This window comes from Amblyraja radiata, chromosome 14, assembly GCF_010909765.2.
Source record: "Amblyraja radiata isolate CabotCenter1 chromosome 14, sAmbRad1.1.pri, whole genome shotgun sequence".
Taxonomy (NCBI): domain Eukaryota; kingdom Metazoa; phylum Chordata; class Chondrichthyes; order Rajiformes; family Rajidae; genus Amblyraja; species Amblyraja radiata.
The window spans coordinates 30,624,724-30,639,557 of record NC_045969.1 but is presented as its reverse complement, the minus strand read 5'-3'; the positions used below and the strand labels follow the sequence as shown (position 1 = coordinate 30,639,557).

General features: G+C 45.4%; 1 protein-coding gene across 1 annotated transcript in view; it reads left to right on the top strand.

The window, feature by feature from the left end:
* Window positions 1-14,834, top strand: part of igsf3 (immunoglobulin superfamily member 3) — a 148,666-nt gene that overhangs the window by 38,523 nt on the left and 95,309 nt on the right. The gene's annotated exons all lie outside the window — the stretch shown is intronic.

Sequence of the window (14,834 nt, the reverse complement as noted above, 5' to 3'; positions counted from 1 at the left end):
TCTTTGAAATGAATATAAGGAAGCAAATCAAAGAGTGATTTGGCTGGGAATCAGGGATAAGAGGCTCATCATCCAAGAAGTTTCACAGGCTAATGCTGGGTTGGTTTGTATACCCAGCATTGACAAAAGGATGAGATGCATATGGGTGGCACAGTGGCGCAACAGTATAGTTGCAGCCTTACAGCGCCAGAGACCCAGGTTTAATCCTGACTACGGGTGCTGTCTATACAGAGTTTGTATGTTCCCCCAGTGACTGCGTGGGTTTTCCCCAGGTGTTCCGGTTTCCTTCCACACGCCAAAGAAGTACAGGTTTGTAAGTTAATTGGCTTCGGTAAAAATTGTACATTGTCCCTGGTGTGTAGGATAGTGCTAGTGTACAGGGATCACTGGTCGGCATGGACTCGGTGGGTCGAAGGGCCTGTTTCTGGGCTGTATCTCTAGACCATAGATAGAGTAGGCAGTCAGTGCCTTTCTCTAGGATGGAGATGTCCAACACTAGAGGGCGTAGCTTTGAGGTGTGAGGGGCAAAGTTGAAAGGCGATGTGCGGGGCAAGTTTTTTTTTACACAGAGGGTGGGGGGGTGCCTGGAACACACTGCCATGGGTGATGGTGGAGGCTGATATGAAAGTGGTATTGTAGAGACTCTTAGATAGGCACACAGGTATGCAGGGAATGGATGGATATGGATCACATGCAGGCAGAGGAGATTTGTTCTATCGGGAAAATGAAACTAAGCTTAGATGAGGCATTTTGGTCGGCATGGGCAAGGCGGGCTGAAGGGCTCATTTCCATGCTGTCTGGCTCTTTGAATTTGGTGTTCATGCCAGCATGTTGAAGGCTACCCAAGCGGAAGATGAGGTACGGTTCTTTCAGTAGACAGAGCAATGTGTGAAGTAATCACTATTAATAGAAAACTGCTCAAAATCTTTCAACAATTTAATGGAAGAATCTATTGAAGTAGGCCACCAATCACATGAAGACGGCTTTATCTCAAGATCTAATTCAATAAGCCAATGGAAAAAATAGTTTTAATATAGAATTCCGGATGCCCCAAGCACTTTACAGTCAATGAAGAACTTTTGGAAGTATAGTCACTGTTGCAATTTAGGAAATTAGCTTTATTTGTCCTTTTTAACCTCATAACGTTTAATTCAATGCATTGATAATATGTAGCAACACTTTATGATTGGATCGCACATTGGCTTTGAGATGTCCCAAGTGTTTCATAGAACAGTAGAGCATAGGAAGAGGCCCTTCGGCCCACAATGTCTGTGCTTAACATGATGCCAAGTTAATCTTCTGAGGCTGTACCCTCTGGTCCTCGACTCTCCTACTATTCGAAACATCCGCTCCACATCCACTCTATCCAGACCTTTCATTATCCGATAGGTTTCAATGAGTTCCCTCCTCATCCTCCTAATTTCCAGTGAGTACAGGCCCAGAGCCATCGAATGCTCATCATATGTTAACCCAATCTTGCGATCATTCTTGTAAACCACCTCTGGACCTTATCAGCCTTCCACAGACATGGGGCTGAAAACTGCTCACTGCACCTACAGTATCTAAAAGCCATTATCATATCTGCCTCTACCATCACCTTGGAATCACGTTCCAAACACACACCACCCTCGGTGTAAAAAAAAAAGACATGTGCTGCACATTCCTTTAAACTTTGCCTGATCAACCTTAAAGCAATGTCCTCTAGTCTTTGATATTTCCGTCCTGGGGGAAATGGTTTTGACTGTCTGTCCTATCTGTGCCTCTGATCATTTTGTTTATCTATCTATGCCTCCCAATTTATAAACTTCTATCAGGTCTCTGATGCTCTGGAGAAAGCAATCCGAGTCTCTGCCCCTAATCCAGGCATCCTTGTAAATCTTTTCTGCGCCATTTGCAAACCCTCCACATCCTTTCTGTCAAGAGGTCACCAGAACTGTTTAATTGGCTCATGAGTCAAGAGTGTATAATTATCATATGTATCGAAAAACAGAAGAATGATATCCTTACTTGCAGAAGCATAATAGATCTATAAACGCATTACACAATGAACAAAAAAGTTCAATCTTTTAAAAAAAAAGCGATATTAGTGTAAAAAAGCCCAAAGTCTCTTGTGCGAACAAGACAATTCATGGTGTGTCACCCATCCTTTTTCTCCAGACATGCTGTCCCACCTGCTGAGATACTTCAGCACATTGTGCCTATCATGGTTCATACTTTAGTTGGTGTTTGTATTGTTCAAGAGCCTGATGGTTTTTGGGAAGAAGCTGTTCGTGAACCTGGAGGTCATGGTTTTCAGGCTCCTGTACCTTCTTCCCAAGTGAAAAGATAGGAATGCAATGAAAATGTTCCCAGGGTGGTGTGTGTCTTTGATGATGCTGGCTGCCTTTTTGAGGCAGCGCCTCCTGTAGATCCCTTTGGTGGTGGGGAAGTCAGTAACCATGATGGACCGTGCAGTGTTCACCACTCTCTGTAATCTCCCTCATTCCTGTGCGTTCGAGATGTCCTTGCTGGAATGGAAGGTGCTCCCAACTAAATACTGTTTGCCAGTAACTTCCTGTCCAGCTAAATGTCTTCAAAAGGATGTCACAAGTGGTAAAGGGCACGGAGAAGATTTACGAGGACGTTGCCACGACTTGAGGGCTTGAGCTATGGGGAGAGGTTGAGCAGACTTGGACTTTACTCCTAGGAGTGCATGAAAAGACAGATGATCTTATATAGGTGTACAAAATCACGAGAGGAATAGATAGGGTAGACGCACAGATTCTCCTGCCCTGAGTAGGGGAATCAAGAACCAAAGGACATAGGTTTAAGGTGAGGGGGGAAAGATTTAATAGGAACCTGAGGGGTACCTTTTTCACGTAAAGGGTGGTGGGTGCATGGAACGAGTTGCTGGAGGGGATAGTTGAGGCAGATACTATTGCAACGTTTAAGAAACATTTAGACAGGGACATTGATAGGACGGGTTTATAGGGATATGGACCAAACGCAGACAGGTGGGACTAGTGTAGATGGGGCATGTTGGTCGGGGTGGGACTAGTGTAGATGGGGCATGTTGGTCGGGGTGGGACTAGTGTAGATGGGGCATGTTGGTCGGGGTGGGACTAGTGTAGATGGGGCATGTTGGCTGGTGTGGGACTAGTGTAGATGGGGCATGTTGGTCGGGGTGGGACTAGTGTAGATGGGGCATGTTGGCTGGTGTGGGACTAGTGTAGATGGGGCATGTTGGCTGGTGTGGGACTAGTGTAGATGGGGCATGTTGGCTGGTGTGGGACTAGTGTAGATGGGGCATGTTGGCTGGTGTGGGACTAGTGTAGATGGGGCATGTTGGTCAGGGTGGGACTAGTGTAGATGGGGCATGTTGGTCGGGGTGGGACTAGTGTAGATGGGGCATGTTGGCTGGTGTGGGCAGGTTAGTCCAAAGAGCCTGTTTCTTTGCTGTATGACTCAATTACTCTAAAGCAAATAATCCTCTTTTATCTTATGTCGAAAATACCATAGAGATACTCAGTTCATCTTATCTTCATAGGTTGTGTTTATTTTTAATTATTAAAGGAATATTTTATGGAATGTCTTGGGCTGCTGAATTAATGTGCATTAGGTAATGCAAAAACTGTGTTGCAATTAATATGCAGTTGACTTACACAGCGATCCATCATGATGGTAATTTTAAGTTTATATAACACAACTGGCAAATATTCTCCCTGGCCCTGGATGTGTTTTTTTTTTTAAAGATGAGGAATTTCTTTAGTCAGAGGCTGGTGAATCTGTGGAATTCATGCTGTGAAGGCCAAGTCAATGGATGTTTTTAAGGTGGAGATTGACAGATTCTGGATTAGTAAGGGTGCCGGGGGGTTATGGGGAGAAGGCAGGAGAATGGGGTTGAGCGGAAAAGGAGGATCTGCCAAGTAGACTTGATGTGTAAGCAGGAACAGCAGATGCTGGTTTAAACTGAAGATAGACACAAAAAGCTGGAGTAACTCAGCGGGACAGGCAGCATCTCTGGAGGAAGGAATGGGTGACGTTTCGGATCGAGACCCTTCTTCAGATGGACCGAATGGCGTAATTCTGTCCCTAGAACTTATGAACTTGTCAGCCATGCCAAAGATAGAATTAAGATGGAACGAGTGAAGAGAAGACTTACGAGGGTGTTGCCAGGACTTGAGGGAAAGGTTGTGCAGGCTCGGACTTTATTCCTTGGAGGGCAGAATAAAATCATGATGGGAATTGATAGGGCAAATGTAGAGTCTTCTTACCCAGGGTAGAGGAATCAAAAACCAGAGGACACAGTGACACAGCCTGTAGAGCCGCTGCCTCACAGCGCCAGAAACTGGTTGAATCCTAATCTCGGGTGTTGTCTGTGTGGAATTTGCTCATTGTCCCTGTGACTGTGTGGGTTTCCTCACAGTGCCTGAAGACACAAAGACGTGCAGGCTGGTATGTTAATTGGCCGTCTGTACGTTGCCTTCTAGAATGCAGGGAGTGGATGAGAAAATCGGATAACGTAGAACTAGTGTGAACAGGTGATTGATGGTCGGCGTGGACTCGGTGGGCCGAAGGGCCTGTTTCCATCTATCTTTAAACTAGATGGCATAGGTTTAATGTAAGAGGGACAGATTTTAATAGGAAGTTGAGGGGCAACGTTTTTACACAGAGGGTTGTGGGTATGTGGAAGGAGCAGCCAGAGGAGGTAGTTGAGGCAGGTACTATAAAAACATTTAAAAGACTCGGATGCATGGATAGTAATGGTTTAGAGGGATATGGGCCAAATGAGGACTAACTTAGATTGTGTTAGAAACATAGAAAATAGGTGCAGGAGTAGGCCATTCGGCCCTTCGAGCCTGCACCGCCATTCAATATGATCATGGCTGATCATCCAACTCAGTATCCTGTACCTGCCTTCTCTCCATACCCCTTTATCCCTTTAGCCACAAGGGCCACATCTAGCTCCCTCTTAAATATAGCAAGAGGGAGTTAGATGTTCTTGAATGAGTTGGGCAGAAGGGCTTGTTTCCCAGCTCTATGACTCGATATTCTTGCTTTATGCTCATAAATCTTAAATCTATTCCCAACCATATGGTTAGACAATCCACTCACCAGGCAGCAACTATCAATATAGTGAACCTATGAGGGAGTGGCAAGGTTGAGAGGGAGATCCTAGTAACATCGTGCACAGAAACAGGCCCTTCAGCCCACAATGCCTGTGCCGAGCATGATGCCAAGTTAAACTAATCTTCTTTGACTGTAACAAATCCAAATCCCTGCATATCCATGTGCCTATCTAAAAGTCTCTTAAACAACACTATCGTATCTGCCTCCACCACCACCCCTGGCAACATGTTCCAAACACCCACCAGCCTCTGTATAAAAATAAACTTGCCCCGTACTTCTCCTTTAAACCTTGCCTCTCTCACCTTAAAGCTATGCCCGCTAGACTTTGGTATTTCTACCCAGAGGAAGACGGTTCTGATTGTCCACCCTATCTAAGTCTCGCATAATTTTATATACTCATGGGCAAAGTGTTAAAAATCAATTGAAGGAATTGTATTGCTTAATTTTTGTTTTAAATAACATTTTTGCATCTTTTTCGGTGAAAGCAAATGATCTTGTGTGATATTTTAAAATGAAGAACTTTTACTTTGGCTACTGAAAGAAATCTGTGGGATTCGGATTGGTTTGGGGAGAGCTTTATCTGAATCTGAATGATTCCAATAATGCCCATCTTGTAAATTGTGGACACAAATGATTGCAATGAAGAAAGTGGTTGTCTTCCCATCTGGTGAAAACAAGACAAGAGACTGTCCCCTTGAGAATTAGTGGCTATTTTGGTGTAGGTATGCAATTATCGTGTGTACCTAGATACAGTGAAAAGCTTTTGTTTGCGTGCTATGCGTGCAAGGGTGGCACAATGGCACAGCTGGTAGAGCTGCCACCTCATGGCGCCAATGACCCAGGTTCGATCTTGACCTCCGACGCTGCCGGTGTGGAGTTTGCACGTTGTCCCTGTCACCGTGTGAGTTTCCTCCGGGGACTCCAGTTTCCACCCACATCCCAAAGACGTGCGGGTTTTTAGGTTAATTGGCCGTCTATAAATTGCTGCTAACTTTGTGTCTTTATTTTGTAAACCAGCATCTGCAGTTCCTCGCTTCTACTTTTCATTGTACCTTGGTACATGTGGCAATAATAAACCTAACATATCGAGTGTGGAGAGTGGACAGGATAGTGTAATAACATAGAACTAGTGCGAGCATGTGATTGACGGTCAACATGGAATCGGTGGGCCGAAGGGCCTGTTTCCATGCTGTGTCGTTGATTTATTAATTTTGAATTATTGATTTAAAAAAAAATTATTGTATGTTATGTATGTGTATCATGTTTACAGCCCTGTTAAGCTGCAGCAAGTAAGAATTTCATTGTTCTGTTGTCGGTACATATGACGATTAAATATTCTTGACTTGACTTCAAATCAAATGATTCTATGCATGAGTACAATCAAGCTACGTACAAGTACAACAGGCAAAGCAAAGAGAAAAATACCAGAGTGCAGAATATAGTGTTACAGTGTCGTAGCGTTACTGTTATAGAGGAAAAGTCCAAGGTCCTCAATGGGATAAGTTGGTATTGATTTATTATTGTCACGTGTGCTGAGATGCACTGAAAAGCTTTGTTTGCATGCTGACCGATTAAATCTACATGGGTACAATCAAACCATACACAAGTGCACAGAGAACGCAAGGAGTAAAGTACCAAAATATAGAGCAAAACACAAAATGTCGGAGGAACTCCAAGGTCGCAAGTCATAGGAGCAGAATTAGGTAATTCAGCCCATCGAGTTTGAATCTAGTCCACAGATCATCTGTGGAGGCAATGGGTAGGCAACATTTTAGGGTTAGTTTACTTTAGTTTGGAGATAAAGCACGGAAACAGGCTCGTCGGCCCACCAAGGCTGCGCCAACCAGCGATCCCCGCACACTTACACTACCCTACACACACTAAAGGACAATTTACAATTATACCAAGCCAATTGGCCTACAAACACGTACGTTTTTAGAGTGTGGGAGGATACTGGAAAAAACCCACGCAGTTCACGGGGAGAATGTACAAACTCGGTACAGACAGCACCCATAGTCAGGATCTAACCCGTCTTTGGTGCTTCTGCTGCACCACTGTGCCACCCTTCTTCCATGCAGAATATAGTTTTGCAGGATGGAAGATTTGCAGAAATAATTTGGCCCCTCGCCTCCACATCTCCCCCCCCCCCCCACCATTTAGTACGATCATGGCTAATCAATTTGCAACCTAATTTCCACATTCCCATCTACCCTTGTAATCTCACTGCCCTTTGCTTATCTCAAATCTATCACTGCCTTAAAAATAGTCAAAGGCACTAAGGTAGAACGGTGTGGATGGGAAAGGCTTACAGGGATATGTTTAGTTTAGTTTATTGTCGCATGAGGAATATGGATTCAGTGCATCATGCTCGACCAGCTCAATTGTAATGTATTGTCTTTCCAATGACTGGTTAGCACGCAACAAAAGCTTTTCATTGTACCTCGGTACACGTGACAATAAACTAAACTAAACAAAACATTGTGGCTGAAGGGCCTGTTCTTGTGCTGTATTGTTTCGTGTTCTATTAACAGTGAATATTAAAAGAGTATTTACTGTTAAACATGTTTGCAGACTTATTTTTGTGTCGATCTATGTTTAGGAAAACCTTAAAGGGATATGGGTCGAATGCGGGCAAATGGGATTCGCTTAGATGAGGCATCTTGGTCGGCGTGGACAAGTTGGGTCTGTTTCCGTGCTGTATCTCTAAACAATGCTAAGTTAATATAATACAAATAAAGATTGCTAGAGTAACTCTGTGGGTCAGGAAGCATCCCTGGAGAAAATGATGGGTGATGCTTCGGGTCTGGACCCTTCTTCAGACTACAAAAGGAATACTTGTGGTCTCGCCAGTGTTCGATATAACTGAAGCATTGCCTTCGTACTTTTGTATTCACCTCCTCAAGCAATAAACATAACATGTTGCCTTTCCTAATTAGTGCTGTTATGGCTTTTCTAATTACCTGCAAATGAGCCTTTTGCAAATCGTGTACTATGAAACACAGATCTCGCAAATCTCAGCCGTTTCTCATCATTTAGTTCATTATGCTTCTCACCCAGAGTAGGGAAATCACGAAACAGAGGTCACATGTTTAAGGTGAGAGGGGCAAAATTTATAAGGAAAGTGAGAGGCAACCTCTTCACTCAGAGGATGGCAGGTAAATGGAATGAGCTGCCAGAGGAGGTAGTTGGGGGAGGTACTATAATCTATATCTTATAACTATTAAATGTCTGATCTTGGATGTGTGTGTGTGTGATCATACTGCTCGAAAAAAGTGATGCTCTGACGGTAACATTTTTACTAATTCCTGTAGCGTTTTATCCCGTGAAGTCAAAAATCGGCTTGCCTGAAAAATTTGAGCTTTATTTCTTGAGTTATTTATGAAAATGTTAAAAAATGTCAAATATCTTGAGCTGATGACGTCACCATGGGTCTGCTCACGCCGCCTGCTGCGCACTGTTTTACACGCGCTGTGAGTTACGTCACCCCCCCCCCCCCCCGACTCGCAGTGATTTAGTCGCCGCCCGCTCGCCGTCAACTCCCACTCGGCCGCCCCGCTCTGCCCGCAGCCCAGCCGCCCTCCCCCCCCCCCGGGCTCTGGATTGAAGCCGCTGAACATACAGTAATTTGGTTGACACGCGCCTCGCTGACCGCTGCCCACCCCTTCCTCCACTCCCCGCTCACTTTTCGCGGCCTGCTCGCTGGTCAGACTGCGGCATGCGCTGTGAGTGAAGAACGAGCAAGTCGGGCCCTGCACTAGATATCTCTCTCTCTCTCTCTCTCTCTCTCGCTCTCTCTCTCTCTCTCTCTCTCTCTCACACAATGTCTGTTCCAAACATGAAGCAAAGACTATCACGTATCTACCTGCACATAACCAATATCCCTCCATTCCCTGCATATCCATGTGCCTCTCTAAAACCCTCGTAAACACCACTATCCTATTTACCTCCACTGCCACCCCTGGCAGCGGGTTCCAGGCACTCACAACGTCCTGTGTAAAAGAGAAATGTCCCTGCACATCTGCTTTCAACTTTGTCCTTCTCACATGAAAGCAATGTCCTCTAGTAAATATGGTTTGCAAGATAAAACTCAGGTTTACACGTGACTGTAATAATCTAAATATAAAATTGATATTATTTGACGGATCAGTTCTAATAAATTATTACAGATTTAGGGCAGCACAGTGGCGCAGCAGCTAGAACCACTGCCTCACAGCGCCAGAGATCCAGGTTCGATCCTGACCTTGGGTGCTGTCTGTGTGGAGTTTGTATGTTCTCCCTGTGACCACGTGGGTGTCCTCCAGGTGCTCCAGTTTCCTCCCACATCACAAAGATGTGTGGATTTGTGGGTTAATTGGCTGTCTGGAAATTACCCCTCGTGTGTAGGGAGTGAATGAGATAATGGGATAACATAGAACTAGTGTGAATGATGGTTTGTGTGGATTCAGTGGGCATGTATCTCTGAAACTAAAAAACACATTTTACAAAAATTTGAGCTTGAAAAATGTTTACAGTGTAACATCAAAAATATTCACCTCGGCCTCAAGTTTTTTTGCTTGTTACAGTGTTTAAAAACCAGAGTGCAAACCCAACACTTGTACAAAGTCCAGGGGACAGCTTCGCGTTGATGTAATACAGAGGTTCATTGGAGCAAGATGGCTCATTTGCATCTTTTATTTTTAAGCAGACCATCTGTTCGAAGTTGGCATGAATTAAGTCAAAGCACTGGCATATCCAAATGTAACACTGTGAACCCAGTCAAAGCTTGAAGCTGAATAGCCAGGCCTTGGGGATAAGGACTATCACTGCTCAAAACCTGAGCTGGGAGCCAAAAGTCAATTAAAAAATCCTGCTGCCACCTTCCCTCAGCGGTACGCAGAGGTGGGGAGCTTGGGTGTCGGGAATATTTGTGGGGTGGGTGAATTCAATAAGAGATGCTGCCTGACCTGCTGAGTTACTCCAGCACTTTGTGTTTATCTTTGGTATAAACCATCGTCTGCAGTTCCTTTGTTTCTACATATAGGTTGGTGTAATGTAAAGGTTAAAACAGGCTTGCCAGCGAAAATTGAGTTGTCTTCTAACAGTCCTTATGTGAACAGGTACATGAATAGGATAGGTTTAGATGGATATGGACCAAATGCACGCAGGTGGGTCTAGTGTAGGTTGACCAATGATATGGGACAAAATCGGGCAAATGGGAGTAACTTTGATGGAGCATGTTGGTCAGCATGTGCAAGTTGGGATGAAGGGCCTGTTGCCATGCTGTACGACTCGATAAACGGTACACTCTACATTAAACTTAATTTTAAACGATGTTCAACATTTGTAACCTTGCATAAATTAGCCGGCGTTGAAGATATGCCAATTGCCTGCAGGCGGTGAGCAAATTATGAAAAGGATTCTTCTTTGAATAACATTCAATGGCAAAGCTCACTGCTCATTTGTACAGATATCCCTAGAAGAATGGGAAAGCCCAGACCATCACACAAACCAACCTCCCTTCCATTGACACCATCTACACCTCACGCTGCCTCGGCAAGGCCAGCAGCATAATCAAGGACAAGCCACAATCCAGTCACTCCCTCTTCTCTGAAAGAGAATGCTACTTCTTCTTCTACTGTGAAAACACACACCTTTGCATTCAGGGACAGTTTCTTCCCAGCTGCTATCAGGCAACTGAACCATCTTATCAACAATTTAGAGAGTGGTCCTGAGCTACTATCCACCTCACTGGAGACCCTCAGGCTATCTTTGATCGGACTTTACTAGATTCTATCGCACTAAACATTATTTGTGTTATCACCTTTATTCATGTATCTGTGGATGGCTCGATTGTAATTGTGTACCTCTGTATTGTCACCTCACAATAAATTAAACTCTACAATAGTCAAAAGCCCCGAGCAATATCACCAAGCTGATTGTCACTTGTGCTGACAGGCGGAGTAGTGACTGTGCTCTTTGTTGGTCTGTTCCCCGACCTACAAGCATTGCATCTACAGCGTCACCACTGTATGTAATGGGCACGTGCCTGACACACCTGGTCTCCCTCGCGGGTGAGAAGTTCCATTCTCCAAGCAAGTAATTCCAGTCCGTCAAATTTCCAGAGCAAATCCTGAATGCTTCCAGCACGTTAAAGGCCCATTTTTTTTAATGCCCAATTGCTGCTAAAACGTCTCCACTTCTGTTTTTGATGAAGGGCCCTGACCTGAAACATCACCTATCGGGCGGCACAGTGACGCCGTGATAGAATTGCTGCCTCATAACCAAAGATACTAGGCCCATACCACCACAGACCCGGGTTCGTCCACAGACTACGTGTGCTGTCTGCACGGAGTTGTTACATTCTCCCTGTGACCGCGTGGGTTTCCTCCGCGTGCTCCGGTTTCCTCCCACATCTCAAAGACCTGTGGGTTTGCAGGTTAATTGGCTTCTGTAAATTGCCCCTAGTATTTAGGGAGTGGATGCGAAAACGGGATAATGTAGAACTAGTGTGAGTGGGCGATCGATGGTCAGCGCAGACTCGGTGAGCCGTAGGGCCTGTTTCTAGGCTGCATCTCTAAAGCTAATCCTAATATTATCCATGTTCTCCAGGGATGCTGCCTGACCCCCTGAGTTACTCCAGCACTTCGTGTCTTTTTTGGTATAAACCAGCTTCTGGGGTTCCTTGTGACTCCACTTTGGTTTATATCCATCTACATCTTCCACCAATATTCCTCCCTCCGTCTTTGCAATTCACTCCTCCTTCTCTCCTTATCTGATTCCCTTTTATCTCCTTTTCACCTCCAGCCTTTGTCACTCGCTCCACCCATCTGCCAATCAACCCCCCCCACTCCCCAGTAACCATTTATCACTTGCCAGGGTTTGTCCCACCCCCACTGTGATTACTCTTCCAGCTTTGTTTTCCAACCCCCCTCATCCACCCTACGATCAGTCTGAAGAAGGGCTGACCTGAACCGTCACCTGTCCATGTTATCCAGAGGTGCTACCAGGCCTGATGAGTCAAAGGCTTTGGTGGACCGAGCGAAAAGGTCACCAAGTCTACGTTTGGTCTTGCCAATGTACAGGAAGCCATATCGGGATCACCGCTCAGTCTGCCACGTCGCACTCGGTCCACCAAGGCCTGCTGGATCTCCCGGTTGCCAACCCTTTCAACTCCCCTTCATATTCACACACTGAACTTTCTGTCCCGAGCCTCCTCCATTGCCTCGGGTTGAAAGGTCGGTGAGGGAGTGGGAAGAGGAGTCAGTCAGCAACCGGGAGATCCAGCAGGCCTCGGCAAACCACGGCTCGTGACACTATTGAATGTAAAGACACTGAGAACGTGTGAAGGGTTTTTGCACAGTTTTTGTCTTGTATATATTTTTTATTCTGCACAAAGTACATTTTTGGAAAATATACCAGTCCGACAGAAAACAACTAGGCCACAGATATAGAGATACAAACAACTATAGAAACCGCAGGACAGGCAGCATCTCTGGAGAAAATGGATGGGTGACTTTCCAGGTCGAGACCCTTCTTCAGACTGATTCAAAAAATACTCTGCCTCACCATTATGCCCACATATACCATCAAACTGGAAGTAGGTTGCAATTTCCACCCAGTATTTAAATTCTAGAGTTTATAATCTCTTTTTCAAATTTTTTTTCCTTTTTACTGCTATTATGGATCTTAATGAAACTTTCCAAAGAAAGGGAGCTGCATGGTGGCAGAGCGGTAGTGTTGCTGCCTTACAGCACCAGAAACCCTGGGTTCAAGCCTGACGGCGGGTGCTGTCTATATGGAGTTTGTATGTTCTCTCTGTTTTCTTTCCTTCCACACTCCAAAGCCGTGCAGGTTTGTAGGTTAATTGTAATTGTCCCCAGTGTGTAGGATAATGCTGGTGTATGGGGTGACCGATGGATGGTGTGGCTTGGTGGGCCCGTTTTTACACTGTATCTATAAAGTCTAAAGTATAAAGAAAGAAACAGATTTAATACGGATTCTGAGTTGGAAACAGAAAATACAGCAAAGTAGGAGATCTGGGGGAGAGGAATGAAGATGATTTGCTAATGTATTGAGACCGAGATCCTTTCAATGTCGGGCTGAGAGTAATCAAGCAAGCTGTTACATTAAGCAAAGCAGACGGGAAAGAGAGAGAGCCAACAGATGCTGCACAATATGTGGGTGGAAGCAAGCATAAACTGATTAATCGGGAGCTGGGAGTTGATTAAAAATATTGTTTTTGTGCTAGCAGATGAGTAGAACAGTACAGCACAGGAACAGGCCCTTCGACCCACAATGTCCATGCTGAACATGATGCCAAATAAAATTAATCTCCCCTATCTGAAGGGTCCCAACCTGAAACATTACCTATCCATGTTTTACAGTCTGAAGAAGGGTTCAAACATAAAATGTCACCCATCTTTTTCTCCAGAGATGATGCCTGACCTGCTGAGTTACTCCAGCACTTGTGTCTTTTTTTTTGGTGGTGAGGCTGGTGGAGCTGCTGCCTCACAGCGCCAGAGACCCAGGTTCGATCGTGACCTCGGGTGCTGTCTGTGTGTGTGGAGTTTGCACGTTCTCCCTGTGACCGTGTGGGTTTGCTCCGGGTGCTACGGTTTCCTCCCACATCACGAAGATGCGCGGGTTTGTAGGTTAATTGACCTTCTGTAAATTGCCCCCTAGTGTGCAGGGTGCGGATGAGGAAGTGGGATAACTTAGTACTAATGTGAACGGGTGATTTATGGTCGGCGTGGATTTGGTGGGTTGTAGGGCCTGTTGCCATGTTGTATCTCTAAACTAAACTACTGTATTTCCCAGCAATGAATACGCAATTTTTTACCCTAAAATAAGGCCCAAAAATTTACCTGCGTCTTGGAGGCCAAAGGTTAGATTGTTAGGCAAGAAAGATATACTTGGCTATCCCTCAGTACAGCGGCTGTAAAAGGACAGCACCGCTAGGAGGAGGGGGGGGGGGGGGGGGGACCGGACAGCGGACCGGACAGCAGAACCGGTCGCCACCTCAGCGCCTTTTGCCGGCCGGCAGCCAGCAACGGTGTCCTTCGACACAGGCGCAACTGGTGGAGGTGGTGGTGGTTGGCAGGTAGCTACTGGGCGGAAGTCTGGCTGCTCCGTCCCTGGCTCTCTCTCTCTCTCTCTCCCCATTATGTGATCTCCCTGAGCCAGGAAGTCCCCGTCCCTCAGACGTGAACCGCACAGTGCATTGTGGGGCAGGCGAAGATGGAGGCTCCCATCATTGCCTCCTTGAAGGCATCTCACATCTTCCTTTCTACTGACTAAACCAAACCTTTGATCCTGGCCCGCCAGCCTTTTATGAAAATTTAGCAACTCAAAATGGGGGTGCGTCTTCAACGCAGGTGCGTCTTCATTGCTGGGAAATACGGTATATTAGATAGACACAGTGTGTAGAAAGGAACTGCAGATGCTGGTTTATGTGGTGTAGATAGACACAAAGTGCTGGAATAACTCAGTGGGTCAGGCACCATCTCTGGAGAAAAATATGGGTGACGTTTTGTGTTTGAACTCTTCGGACTGAAAGTAGAGGGGAGAGAAAAGGCCAGAACAAATCCTTAATTGGCCTCTGTAAATCACCCCTAGGGTGTAGGAGTGGATGAGAAAGTGGGATGACATAGAACTAATGTTAACGGGTAATTGCTGGTCGGCTTGGAGTCGATGGGCCGAAGAGCCTGTTTCCATGCTGTATCTCCAAACAAAACTAAACTAGTGTC